Here is a 12,103-nt window from a genome sequence, read left to right on the forward strand (position 1 = left end):
ATTGGATACAGGATCAGCCCTGACCATCATGAATCGACGAGACTACGAGCGGCTATTCTCACACATACCCTTGAAAGACAGATCCATTGTCTTGAAGACATATACGGGGCAGAAAGTATACCCCAGAGGGAAAATAAGGGTGCCTGTCGAATACAACGGCAAGGAAATACAGAAATTGTATCTGTACATACTGCAAGATGGTGGACCACCGTTATTGGGACGTGACTGGATCAGAAAGATAAGTTTAGACTGGCACTCCATTCAGGCACTGACTGTGGCTGGTAAAAAGGATGACGACGTCACACCTGGACGATTGTCAAAAATCTTGGCTAATGCTAAAGAGGTATTTCAACAAGAACTGGGAACTCTTAAAGGCGTAACCGCCTCGATAAAAATAGAAGAGAATGCAATTCCCAAGTTTTTCAAAGCAAGACCGGTACCGTATGCAATTCGCCCAGCCGTCGAGGCAGAGCTGGAGAATCTGGAGAATGCAGGCATGTTAACTAAGGTAGACTGGAGCGAGTGGGCGACACCCATCGTTCCTGTCATGAAGAAAACGTTAAACAATAAGTCTGAGGAGCCAAGGAAGGTTCGCATCTGTGGGGACTTCAAAGTGACTGTGAACCCAGTCCTTCACACAGTACAGTATCCTCTTCCGAGGATAGAAGATATTTTCGCCTCACTATCTGGAGGGAAGCGTTTTACAAAAATTGACCTAGCGCAAGCATATTTGCAGATGGAGGTTGAAGAATCCTTTAGGAAATATCTCACGATAAACACTCACAAAGGTCTTTACCAGCATAATCGACTGGTATTCGGAGTTGCATCAGCTCCGGCTATATGGCAAAGAGTGATGGAACAAGTCCTGCAAGGGATTCCGGGGACTCAGTGTTACTTGGACGACATCCTAGTGACAGGTGAAAATGACAGTGAACACTTTGCCAACCTAGAGCAGGTGCTCACTAGACTAAGAGAACATGGGCTACGAGCCAATCACCCCAAGTGCGAGTTTTTTAAGAAACAAATATTGTATTGTGGCCACGTGATTGATGAAGAGGGGTTACATAAGTCCCCTGACAAAATTGAAGCAGTAGTTAAGGCTCCAGCGCCTGAAAATGTGTCGCAACTGAGGTCATTCCTCGGATTGGTGAATTACTACCATAAGTTTTTGCCGAATTTGTCCACAATTCTGCACCCACTGAACGCCCTGCTACAAACTGGAGTAGCATGGAAATGGAGCGATGAATGTAAGTGGGCCTTTCAGAAGTGTAAAGGCCTGATCACTTCAAGAGAAGTATTGGCTCACTACAACCCATCACTACCGATAAGACTGGCGTGTGATGCGTCTCCCTACGGTGTTGGAGCGGTACTGTCACATAAATCCCTTGATGGTTCAGAGAGGCCGATAGCTTTTGCGTCACGCTCGTTAACTGCAGCCGAGCGTAACTATGCCCAGATTGACAGAGAGGCCCTCAGCCTGGTGTGGGGGGTGAAGAAGTTCAATCACTACCTGCACGGACAGAAATTTACTCTACTAACTGATCATCAACCTCTTGTCTCCATTTTCAACCCTAAGAAGGGCGTCTCGATAATGACAGCACAACGGCTACAGAGGTGGTCCCTTTTCCTAGGGGCACACCAATATGACATCGAGTACAAAGGAACTAAACAGCATGGGAATGCTGATGGATTGTCGCGCCTACCGTTGCCGACGGTGGAAGAAGCACCTGCAGTGGATCCTGTGGAGATATTCCACTCGACCATAGTCGAATGTCTACCTGTGACGAATGCAAACATAGAAAAGGAAACACGAAATGACCCGACACTCTCCAGGGTCTATGATTTAACGGTGAAGGGATGGCCAGCACATGGCGAACCACTGTTGCCAGCATTCTCGGCAAGAAGAGAACAGCTGTCAGTGTGCCGAGGAACCTTGATGTGTGGATCCAGAGTAGTAATTCCACCCAAATTGAAGGATAGAGTGCTCAATGAGCTTCATGAGGGTCATCTGGGAGGGGTAAAAATGAAGAACTTAGCCAGAGCGTTTGTGTGGTGGCCGGCAATTGATAGAGAAATCGAAGAGATGACCAAGAGCTGTACAGGATGCCAGAAGGTCCAAAACGCCCCACCACAAACCCCTCTACATCCATGGGAGTGGCCCTCATCTCCATGGCAAAGGGTACACATTGATTTTGCTGGTCCATTTATGGACTCGATGTTTTTAATTGCAGTGGATGCACATTCAAAGTGGCCAGAGGTAATAAAAATGTCCTCAACCACCACAGAAAAAACTATCACAGTCTTACGAACCATATTCGCCAGAAATGGGTTGCCTGAACAGATTTGCTCCGACAATGGACCACAGTTTGTGTCTGAAGAGTTCCGGAGGTTCTTAAAGAACAATGGTGTTAAGCATTACACATCCGCCCCATATCATCCAGCCACCAATGGATTGGCTGAGAGGTTCGTTCAAACATTCAAGAAGGCTATCAAGGCAATGTGTAATGTAGACATACCCCTACAACACAAGGTGGATAACTTCTTGTTTGCCTACCGGAATGTGACACATGCGGTTACCAACCAAACTCCAGCCATGATGTTCTTCAATCGAAGACTAAGATGCTGCTTGGATTTGGTTAAGCCAAACATCAGAAGAGATGTGGAGAACAGGCAGTTTCAGAATATGAATGAAAGGCCAACCAGGAGTTTCAAGATAGGTCAACCAGTTTTGGCCCGGGACTACCGCACAGAGAAATGGCAGCCAGGAACGATCTGCACACGGCAAGGACCTCTAATGTATACCGTGGACGTTGGAGAGAGCATTGTAAGACGCCATGCTGACCAGATTCTAGAGTCACTGGAAAACGTCAAATCTACACCACGATCCTATACACCTGGTGATGAAACCGAAGTTCCAATTGCATCTACCTCAGAATCAGTGATATTGGAAGCAGACGAACCAAACAACGACATTGATCCCGAATCAACTTTGCCAGAAGAACCTGATACCCCAAAGAGGCGTTATCCGGACAGAATCAGGAAGCCTCCTCAAAGACTGAATTTATAATTGATTAACTTCAGCTAATGTATATAGCAACTGTAATTGTAAATATGTTATTCAATTATTAATCGAATGTTATGTACTGTTTAGCTAAAAGGGGAGGAATTGTAGTGTATGTACCTTGAAGAAGGAACTATATTCTGCAGCCCCTGTATACTGCAGTACCAGTAGTGACCACCCCTGTATATAAGCCCGTGTAGTAACTTTGTATAGTAGTTCCAGTTTTGTCTCCATTCAGTAAACACCTGTTATAACCAACTTCTGCAGTCCGTGCCTCAATTACACACGGACATTACACTTCCCATCCCCAATATTTTTATAACTAATAAATGAACGTGTTCAAAGAAAATGAAAAAAAAAATTATTTTAATGCCTCCTATAATTTTTCTCCCAGATGTTGCTTGCAGTAGTGTCCAGGAGATGAATCTTTAATTCTTGGAGACTCCAAGGCAGTCCAGCAGGTTTGGCAACTCAACTTGGTGCATTTTGGGGCAGGTTTGGGCTCAGAGCCTTGCTGACTGGTTGACCATACCTCCTTGTTTTCCGAGGACAGTCCCTGGATGAGATACTGTGACCCTGGGAAAACAATGTCCCAGAAGTGTCCCCGGTTCAGGAAACTTGTCCCCGAAGTGTACCCCCCTGAGCTGTGAGTTTGAGGCTCTAAGGCTAAATTAAATAACAACTTATACAATGGCCAGAGTGACTCACTGTGCATGTGCGACCGGACAGTCTTTCTGCGCATGTGCCAGTTGTTGTATGAGTATCCGGCTGAAGTAGCTGGGAGCACAGCAACTGGAGAGGGTGAGGGAGAATCCATAGGGGAAGGCTAGGACACAGTCACGGGGATTGTGGGGAGGGCTAATCCTCGACTCTGTGTAGGGGGGGTGGGGGTATCAGGTGTGTCCTCAGTCACGTGGAGGGGGGGTATCAGGGTCGGGATCAGGTGTGACCTCAATCACGGGGGATGGGGAAGGGGTCAGGAGTCACCTCAGTCATGGAGGGGGAAATCAGCTGTGACCTCAGTCACTGGGGGGGGGGGTTGTTCAGGTGTGACCTCAGTCACTGGGGGAGGGGGTTGTTCAGGTGTGACCTCAGTCACTGGGGGGATTGTTCAGGTGTGACCTGAGTCACTGCGGGGGGTTGTTCAGGTGTGACCTGAGTCACTGGGGGAGGGGTTGTTCAGGTGTGACCTCAGTCACTGGGGGCGGTTGTTCAGGTGTGACCTCAGTCACTGTGGTGGGGGGGTTGTTCAGGTGTGACCTCAGTCACAGGGGGGTTGTTCAGGTGTGACCTGAGTCACTGCGGGGGGTTGTTCAGGAGTGATCTCAGTCACTGGGGGAGGGGTTGTTCAGGTGTGACCTCAGTCACTGGGGGCGGTTGTTCAGGTGTGACCTCAGTCACTGTGGTGGGGGGGTTGTTCAGGTGTGACCTCAGTCACAGGGGGGGTGCGGACCTGCGAGAGGAGAGAGAGAAGTAAAAAGTAATCGAAGTGTGACGTCACCAGAAAGCAGGTAAGTGATTGGTTGGTATTTCTCGCTTTTTTCTGTAGTGGGTGGCGTGCGCTCAGTCAGCTTCACCTCTGACTGTCTCTGAGCAGTTTGAATCACTCCCACACCCCTGGGTTATAGACACCGGACTTAGGTACAGGCGGCGATACAGGAAATCGAGTAGACAAGTGGTTTGGTGCAAGAAAACCGCAATTTTTATTAAAGGCACAATAAAACACAATCTTACTGAGAATTACTGATATAGTTACAGGCATATAAATTACACTTATATGGGAATGGGGAACACATGGCACATCGAGGGAAACAAATACATTAAAAATCCCCTTATCCTTATCCCACCCCCAATACCTAACTAGATTCAGCTACGAGGAGCCAGGAATTCATGCTCACCAATTCGAAACCTGTTGCTTTAACTGGTTGGGGGATTTGATGATCACTCTTGTTGTCCTTTGGAGTTCGTCATCATCACGTGGTCACAGGGCGCAGCGATGGAGTTGTTTGTGCGAAGCACCCTCTCTTTCCTCCGTTAACGTCTTCGTTGGGTACTTTGTCGCGATGGGTCTTCTTCTTTGGGCGGTCGCCGATGGTATTACTATGGTTGGGGTTCAGTTGGCGGTTTTTACGTTCAAGATTTTCCTACCTATGCTTCGAACGCCAGTTTATTCTTAATTGGGCTTTACTGTCCATGCATCAAACGCCAGCTTATAACTAGGCCGTTTGTCTTGATTTCACTATTATTGCTTCGAACGCCAACTTATTCATCAAACGCCAGCTTATAACTAGGCCATTTGTCCCCCAATGCGTCTTTCTGCTGCCCTTCTCTGCCTTTACCGGTTTTACCATTTTTCTCATCTCATCTCGTCTGTTTGTGGCCCCGTGTGTCCTGTGCGTCTTCGAATTCGGGTCTCGTTCTCCTCCCGCATTTGGCCCCGGTGTAGTAATGGGTGTCCTTGGTGTCGAGCGGCATGGGGAGGGAGAAGAGAGCCCACCATGAGGCACGAAGCGAGAGCGAGAGGCAGGAGCCCAGAGCAAGAGGCAAGCGGCAAGAGATAAGAGACCGATCACTACCGGTGGGCCTACAATTATACCCGGTTCTTCACCCCTTATCTGCGCGCCAAATCAGGTCAGTCCTTTGTCTAACTTTTGGCGGGCTCGTTTAAAATGATTACAGCCATTTACTTTAACGACTTCTGGGGCGATTGTCTCCTGGTATAATGGCTTCGATATCCTGGCTGTTTCTCATTTATGAAACTTAATCGTGTTTTCTGGCTTGGCAGCTACCTGTGAGCTGTTACCAATTATTTATGCGAATAGTTGCAGATGACACAAAGCTGGGTGGGAGGGTATGCTGTGAGGAGGATGTCGTGAGACTCCAGTACGATTTGGACAGGTTGGGTGATTGGGCAGAAACATGGCAAATGCACTATAATGTGGATAAATGTGAGGTTATCCACTTTGGTGGCAAAAACAGGAAGGCAGATTATTATTTGAATGGCAATAGATTGGGAGAAGGGGAAGTGCAAAGAGACCTGGGTGTTCTTGTGCATCAGTCGCTGAAGCTAAGCATGCAGGTGCAGCAGGCGGTTAAGAAGGCAAATGGTATGTTGGCCTTCGTAGCAAGAGGGTTCGAGTACAAGAACAAGGATGTCTTGCTACGGTTGTACAGGGCCTTGGTGAGACTGCACCTTGAGTATTGTGTGCAGTTTTGGTCGCCTTACCTGAGGAAGGATGTTCTTGCCATGGAGGGAGTTCAGCGAAGATTCACCAGGCTGATACCTGGGATGGCAGGAATGACGTATGAGGAGAGATTGTGTCGATTGGGCTTATACTCACTGGAATTTAGAAGATTGAGAGGGGATCTCATCGAAACCTATAAAATTCTGTCAGGCCTGGACAGACTAGATTTCTGATGGCCGGGGAGTCCAGAACCAGGGGTCATAGTCTAAGGATAAGGGGTAAGCCATTTAGGACTGAAATGAGGAGGAATTTCTTCACCCAGAGAGTGGTGAACCTGTGGAATTCTCTGCCACAAAGGGCGGTGGAGGCCAGTTCATTAAATATATTCAAGAAAGAGTTGGATATATTTCTTAAGGCTAAAGGGATCAAGGGATATGGGGAGAAGGCAGGGACAGGGTACTGAATTTGGATGATCAGCCATGATCTCATTGAATGGCGGAGCAGGCTCAAAGGGCCGAATGGCCTACTCCTGCTCATATCCTCTATGTTTCTATGTTTCTATAGTTGATGGCCTTCAGATTAGGGCCATCCTGACTTGATCTGTTCCAAGGTGAAGAATGCATATTCTGTGTTTACCTAGCTGTCTGGCTTTACAAAGTCTTTCACAGATTCATGCATGTTAGGTTTCGTTTCAGGACCTGCCTTTTTGCAGGTTCTTGCTTTAAAAATCCTGTCGGTTTTGGTCACGAGGTTTTAGAAGCCATTTTGGGTACCCTTTTTAATAACTTGTCCATACAGGGCCCCTTTATCCATAACTTTCGGGGAATGTGGGAATTTTGAGAACCCTACACTCCCCCCTGTTGATACTAAACTCGCTTTAAGTAGCATCCTGACAAGGTGAGCAAAATTTCCGACCCTCCATAGTCAACCTTCCCCTGCAATTACCTATCTAAGATACCCACGACACATGCATTTCCCATTCTGTAAAAATGTAGTGTACATAAGCATACATAGAATAATTACAGTCGTTTACATACATCCAAGCATGGAGGGGTCCAACGCCCCTGCACCACTTGGTACACATACATCTTTATTAAAACAACACGTTGACAATCTTTATTAAAAACAACAAAACACAAAAAAAACAATCTTTACTCAGAAATACAAGAAAATTCAAACAGGTGTATCTCCTTCCACCTTCACATAATGTTCTTTCTAGGTCCTTTGGTTTCGGAATTCTAGTATTTGACATTTTCCCTTGCACTGAGGGCATACTAGGTACAATACTATTTCCAGCTGGCAAACCATGAGGATGTGGGAAGCCAGTCTAATCCACGAAGGGACCTCTATGTTTTCAAAAATGTCCCACCAGGGTGGAACTACAATGTCCAATATCATAGCCCCTATCTCTACCGTCTTCTGTTCTAATGTGTAGAAATGTTTCTGCGAGACTATTACTGCTTTGAGTATTTTGGTAAGATGCTCTGGGAGAGGGGGGATTTCGTAGCCTAAATGCGCTACATACTTTTGCAGGTTGGTGAAATTCTCCTTTACAGTGAGGTGAACAGTGGAGGGTTCAGGAATGGGGACAATTCATTCCTGGGCCACTTGAACTTCTGCCTCGGGCTTAAAGCAAAAACTGCTGTCACTTACCGGACACCAGCTATGCTGTCCATGCTGGTAGTGGGGAGCACCTGTGGTGACACAATATGTCCCACCTCCTATATATATGCTACCTGTGGGGAAACATGGTCTTGTGCCATTACCTCCATGGTATAATTTATAGGTTTTGCGCCAGTGACTTTAAACCCGCACTGTGGTTTTGAATAGGCGTTCAAGTACTGGGGACACAGTATTATATGTGCTCCCCGGCTCCGGCACCCCGAGAGGTCAGTACCTGTCATAGCGTGCTCCCACTTTATGACGTAAGGTGGGACCGCTGTGAAACGAATGTGTGCACCCCCTTGAATGACTCCAATGTTCTCTACCCTGTATACCGGTGCGGGTCGGGCTGTCCTACCCATGACCGGCATTCTCACTACTATACCCATGATGGTGTGGTTGGACCGTCCACAATCCACTGGGACAGGGTATGCCTCAGAAGCTAGCCGGAGTTGACACGGGCTTAATGCATTCTCAAATGGATGGAGTGCTGCGAGGTGCTTGTTGCTGATCCAGGAGGGGACTAAACCCTGTTTTAAATCCTCCAGATTACTGCGGCCCTCGCCCAGCAACCATGCCCCGTACAGCACGCACACCTCATTCTGTGCAGCCTGGTCAGAAGCATTTCTGTCCTCTCATGAGGGCATTTACAGTCTTGGCGTGTCTTTCCAGCTCTGCGATAATTTTTTTTAAATGGACCGTCATGGCCTGGTCCTCATGTAACTCCTTGCCTACTACCTTATTCTCATCCATCAATATCTTCCTTACCTGTGTTTTTAAACCATTTATCTGGGTCTGCAACTCTATGTCATCCAGACTGTTGATGACAGAGGACCCTGTGTTAAACACAGTAAAAACATCATTCCATGCTCCCCTTCTTTGTCTCCCCGTATTACCGAGGTACTCACGGTGTGTGGTGTACAGTTTGGTTTTGTCCACATTAGCAAAATTGAACTCGTAAAACTTCCTAAACATGTCCTTTAACAGGGCCTGGTATAGCTGTTCTGTCTCTTTGGGGCACCACTCTGGTAAGTGTACCTCGGTGAGGTTTAAAATCACGGAGGCTACCACGTAGTGTACCCCCTGGTATAGCACCTGATCCGTAGGCACTAGTACCAGCCCATTCCCTGGTTCCTTGGTGGTGGCGGGGCACCCCTCCCTGTGTGTCCTTGCTGCCTGAGTCGTGGGCAGGGGCTTCCGGGTGCGTGCCACTAGTTCAGTGGCTTTGACTGGGGCTGGGTACCGTGGGACTATGCAAATGTGTAGGTGGGAATCCCATTCCACCCCCTCCCCTTATCCTGCCATGATGCGGAGAAGATGATGGATATGCCTGTGGGGCAGGCCTTTTGTGATCCTCACATACAGACATAAATTCCCTGTTCCGACTCCCACCACTTATCCCAGCATACGCTAGTCCCTCCTTGGGTCCCTGTGACCGTCCAGTGGGTGTCGTTCCCCATTCGTTCCCAGTCAGCTGTACGGTCCCCCATGTCTGTGCTCAGCTTTCTGAGCCACCACCACCTTCCCAGGGGAATCTGTCCTTTACAAGTCAGGCACACGCGTTTCCCCTCAGTGACCCCGACCCGTGAGGCCACAACCTGTACGCTGGGGCAGGGGAGGGAGGTCTCCCCATAAGTGAACCCGGTCTGGCTGGAGTACCGGGTGGAGTTGGATCCCAACCACCCGGGCCATCTTCCCTCATCGGAATAGATGGCGGGCTCCTCCGCGCCTTGTTCGCTGCTCCCTGCAGTCATCACTGCTGCCTTTTCTCCTGAGCACCCATAGATGTGGGAGTCCTCCACGTCACCTCGCTTTCCAACGTTCATCCCTATCAGGGCAAGTAGGAGTACGCCCCCCTTCATTCTGAAATCCTTTCCTGCAAAGAGACACAAGAGCATATAGCCAGGTCCCGAGGAGATTCTCTGGCTTGGGTGAAGCATAGTCGAGTCTCGCGACCTTGACTTAAATACAAACATTCGTAAAAATACTGCTACTATTAAAACTACCCATCACCTTATTTAAACTTAAACTAAACACCAAACTTACGTAAAACTATGTACATCCGCCGCCCGTCTCCGGGCGGCCAGGCTAATCTCTGTTTGGGCTGCGGCACACCACTCCCTTCGGTGTGGCCGCACTGTCCTGTACTTTCGGTCCCTCGCAGCCTGTGGCTGCCGGCTGGGGACCTCTGTCCTTGGACTTACCCCTAACTTGGGAGGCTGTCCCTTTAAAATGAGGAGCTGGTGACCATGGTTTCCTTGGCTGGGGCGTCTGTGGTGTAAGATCCGCAAAATTAATATTGTCAGATAAGGGTCCTTTGGCAGAAGAGGCCTTTACTTTTAAAAGACTGTTTTAAAAGAAGCCCAGGAAAAGGGACACACAAAATGGCCACCAGACCCCGTGACCAGCTTTTTGGACACTTTAAAATGGTTCCTGCAGTCCCCAGACAGCCTTTGTGGATTCAGCCCACAGTAAGTTCTGGAAGGCCGTTTCGGAGAAAACGAAACCAGACAGAACCCCATACATATGGATTGGATGCAGATCCAGTCAGATCGGCCTGTAGATAAAGGCCATCTAAATGTTTACTCAGACAAAGGGAAACAGTTTTATTATATTCATAAGGGGAGCATCAAAGACCCATTAAAGACATCAAGAAGACATTCAAAACAATACAAGGTCATTCCAGACCAGAGATGGCCATCACCGGCCATCCCGAAAGCAGTTTAAATATATTAACTACCCCGTTGTGATACAAGCCCGCCAAAAGTTAAACAAAGACTAACCTTGATTTGGCGGGAGATAAAGGCTTCTTTGAGAAGTATAACTGGAGTCCCGGGGTAGGCATCGAGGGCTTTTGCAGCTTTTGCTTTTGCTTTGTGCAGCTTTTGGTAGCCAGCGTATTCTTTTAAGAGCCGTGGAGGAACGTTGATGCGGAGACCAAGAAGGTGATTCGAGTCTGCGTCCCGCCCTGGGGTAACCATCGGGAGATCATCGATAAACCCCGGGCCGTTGACGAGACAAAGGACAGCAGCCCTACAGAAGGAATCTAGCTGAAAATGGTAATCAGCTAGACTCTGCGAAGAGACCTATGGTCAAACAGCTGGTCGCCGTCCCTGCCGACGTCCAGGCCTGCCAGTGTCCAGCCTGTCCGTGACCTTCGCCTCAAGGAAGAAGAGAGCGTGTCGCAGCCCACAACGACCACGTGGAGACAGGACGCCTGAAAGGATCAAAACGCAGACCTGTTTCAAAACTCTTGCAGTTCCTAACTGGATTGGTGAGCATGTTTCTGGCCCCTCACAATCTGATCTAGATAGGCTTAGGGGGTGGGCATTTAAGGGGTAATTTTAACAATGAGTTGTTGTCCCTCGATGTTCCGTGTGTTTCCCCATTTCATGATGACTTTTGTAAAGTATAATATGCCTGTATCTATCTCAGTTAGTAATGTATTATGAATTTGTTTTTCCCTCCCATGTACCTTTTATTGACTTGCATTTGATTTGTTTTTTTCTCTATGCAATAAAATTTCATTTTGTTTCCATTAAACCTGGTCTATAGAGTTTTTCTCTACATTGTAGTTCCTGCCTCAAAGTCCAGTGTCTAGAACCTAAGGGGCGAGTGGGTCGAACCACTCAAGGTTTTACTGTGCAAGAGAGAGAGGCCTCTAGAGAGAGAAACCTCTGCGATCTAAAACCCCTTACAGTGGGGACCTTCTGAGGACTTTGGCGGGTGGGGTTTTCTTGGCTGGTGGGCCTTTAACCCGAACCGCTGCCCCCTCCGGTGCGGTCTGTGGGCTTACCACTGCCGCTGGCTGGGGATCCTCGCCCTCAGGTCCCAAATCTGGGTCCAGAGCGGGGTCTTCACCCTCGGGTCCCTCCTCCTCTAAACTTGGGTTAGGGGCGGGGTCTTCGCCCTCGGGTTCCTCCTCATCTATATCCCAGAAGAGTGGGGGAGTGTCCCAAGCGGTGGGTGGGATGGCCCCTCCCATTAAACAAGCCACAGCGCCTACCTGTGCAGTCTGTTAACTTGCTCCCGCTGCAGGCTGAGGATGTCTATCCTCAGAACTTGCCCCAACTGGTTGTTCTCTCTTCTCGGGTTTAAACAGTTTACACTGATTTAATATGGAACCATTTGGTGCGCCGAGGCATCTTAATGGCATATACCATGGGGCTTGCCTTGTCTACAATGCTATAGGGCC

This window comes from Somniosus microcephalus, chromosome 9 (assembly GCF_052327205.1).
Source record: "Somniosus microcephalus isolate GS21.2 chromosome 9, FLI_Smic_1.0, whole genome shotgun sequence".
Taxonomy (NCBI): domain Eukaryota; kingdom Metazoa; phylum Chordata; class Chondrichthyes; order Squaliformes; family Somniosidae; genus Somniosus; species Somniosus microcephalus.